We start from the raw sequence: 3,002 nt of genomic DNA, 5'->3' as shown, positions 1-3,002 counted from the left end.
CTCCAAAGTTTTTGGGATCAATTTTTCCATGCAGAGACTCAGCTTCAACACAATCTCCTGCCATATTCAATTGGAAATCAAAAATTTTATTGGCTTAGTTAGTTTTTGTTACACAGGAAATACAGTGAATGAGGTCAAGTTATAGACGAATTTATACGTTAGCAGTCGTATACATTAGACAAAAATAATTCTAATTCAATAAGGTATCAGGGTTACTATTGCTATGAAAATAAATGTCAATTTATTCTAAAATGCTTGGAGAGAAAGTTAATTAATTGCTTGGAGGCCAAGTTAAGTATGAACCGACCTACCTGAGTCCCTTGATAGATTAGGATTTGGTCATGAGAGGCTGATTGCATCAATACATAAATCATTTTTTTCTGGTTGAATAATCATCAATTTCTTAATCATGAACAACCAGGAAAGTTCCACTGTGGTAGAAATTCAGCTTATGGCAATATAGTCTACAAATTTTTACAATCCTCATGATCCAAAGTGAAAAATATTGATAAACATAAAATGGAGGTTCACATCTATCCATTGTTAAGATACATCTAAGACTCTTCAAGAAACAAATTTTCAGATTAACCATGAATATTACATTTTACATTGAGAGACCTATTTAGTCGTAACTATCATCATCAAGCTACAACGAGAAGAAGACACACATTTGGCAAGGTAACTAAAGCTTGGGGCAGTCACGGATACGATGACGAAGCACACCACAATATGTACAACCCTTTATTCCGTTTGCATTTGTGATTGCCTCTGACGTCATCCATTGGGTCATTCAGCTCCGCAAGGACACGAGGGATCCTTTGTTTGGCTTCTTGTAACAAATGTTTTAGATCAAGAAGAGTTGTTTCGCTCTGATTGTTGTTGATAAACGTTCTGGCCATTCCGATTTTTCGACATGTTCCTGTCCGTCCAATCCGATGCACGTAATTTTCAATCTCGGCAGGCATGTCAATGTCATACTTGATTACATGCTGAATCTCAGGAAAATCCAACCCCTTAGAGGCAACATCAGTGGCTACTAGAACATCTTTCTTGTCTGATTTGAATGATGCAACTGCGTACTCTCTCTTCCCTTGATCCTTGCCTCCATGAATAGCCACAGCTTCAACTCCTCTAAAGAGAAGATATTTTATGGATATCATCCACATCAAGCCTTGTTCTCACAGAAAACCAGAACCGGTAGTGGAGTCTTTTGCAACCACTCGAGAAGGTAAACAATTTTGGCTTCCTGCTTTACATACTCCACTTCTTGAATCACATCAAGGTTGGCTGCTCCAGCCATCCCCACATTCACAGTTACAGGTTTAACTAATGCACTTCATGCAAAATTATGGATCTTCGTGGACATTGTAGTAGAAAAAAGAAGACTTTGTCTTTGAGCTTTGAAATGATAAAACACTTCCCTAGTATCATCTTCAAAACCAAGATCGACCAATCTGTCTGCTTTATCCAGTGTCAAGTATCTGCAAAGAACCAAAACTATGTATGAAAGGCACAACAAACTTGGCAGACATACATTGTAAGAAAGTAAAGAAAAAGAAGCAAATCAATGAACAAGAGTGATTAAGTTATATACAGACATAAAATTTAAGTGCGGGACTCAAATTAGCATTTAACAGTCTGTCAGTAATTCCCACTGTTTAAAATTGACCTTGGCTTGAAAAAGGAGGTACCCATACCCATGTTGTAAGCAAAATGCTTCCACAAACAGTTCTTATCTATTTATGTGTGTTAACTCTCCAAGGCACGGGGTAGACATAGATAGTACCACATACTATGTGGAATAACAACAACCAAGAAAGAAGCAACACGTGATGATTAGGGCAGCCAACCCCAAATACTTCATTGATCAGAACTCAGAAGTTAGGTACACAGCATCACTAACTATAGAAGAAGCTGAGACTTGAGAGAATAAGTTCATTAAGGAGGTTCTCTTTTCATCCTTGTTTAATGGCACCACCAGTCACTTGCAAAGAAAGAATAAAACAAGAAATGTACCTTTCTTAAACTCAAGTTCTCACCACTGAGGACATGACCCTAGATAGGAAGGTGTGGAGGTCGCAGATAAGGGTAGAAGGCTAGTGTGAGTGTGTGGGTTGTAGCAGGAAGCCAGGAGAGATCCTGTGTAGCCAGGTTAATAATCTTAGGACAGTGTACATAGGTGTCTTTGGTATGTGAGTGTATGTTGATAGGTGGGTGTCCTATTTCTTATTTCTTAGTTCCTATTTTCTCTTTTAGTGTTGCCCTTATTTCTCGCATTTTCGTATTTCTCTGATTTCTATTGTATTATTTCTTATTTCTGTTGTGTCATCCAACTCCTTGTTTACTATTATTTTTCTAGAGCCGGGGGTCTATCGGAAACAGCCTCTTTACTTCTTTGAAGGTAGCGGTATAATCAGCGTATATCTTACCCTACCCAGACCTAGGGCTGCATATCGGTCGGTTCGGTTCGGTTTTGAAAATTATCGGTTTTACTTATTCATTATCGGTTTGTATATATGCTAAACCGTTAAAGAACCGTTAAGATATCGGTTATCGGTTTATCGGTTTTTCATTGTTATCGGTTCGGTTATCGGGTTAACCATTAACATTAAATCAGTGCACAAAACATACTGCAAATTCCAAAAACCAGTGCAAATCCATGAAAACAGAAAATCAGTGCAAATCACTGCAAATAGAAAATCAGTGTACAAACCAGAAACTGCAAATCAGTGTACATACATACTGCAAATTCCAAAAAAAACCAGTGCAAATCCATGAAAACAGAAAATCATTGCAAATCACTGCAAACAGAAAAACAGTGTACAAAACAGAAACTGCAAATCAGTGTACATACATACTGCAAATTCCAAAAACCAGTGCAAATCACTGAAAATAAAAAATCTGTGCAAATCACTGACAACCCAAAATCAACTAAAGTACATATAACAAAAATCCATCTATTTTTCACTTCAACTGACAATCATATCTAGTTCAACAATAAT

General features: G+C 37.2%; 1 pseudogene; it reads right to left on the bottom strand.

Annotated features, from left to right (window-relative positions):
* Positions 1-486: 486 nt before the first annotated feature.
* Positions 487-2,801, bottom strand: LOC124890768 (annotated as a pseudogene).
* Between the last annotated feature and the right edge of the window lie 201 nt (positions 2,802-3,002).

The sequence above is a fragment of the Capsicum annuum genome, unplaced genomic scaffold (assembly GCF_002878395.1).
Source record: "Capsicum annuum cultivar UCD-10X-F1 unplaced genomic scaffold, UCD10Xv1.1 ctg24395, whole genome shotgun sequence".
Lineage (NCBI taxonomy): Eukaryota > Viridiplantae > Streptophyta > Magnoliopsida > Solanales > Solanaceae > Capsicum > Capsicum annuum.
The sequence above is the reverse complement of the archived record's forward strand: the minus strand, read 5'-3'. Positions and strand labels throughout refer to the sequence as shown.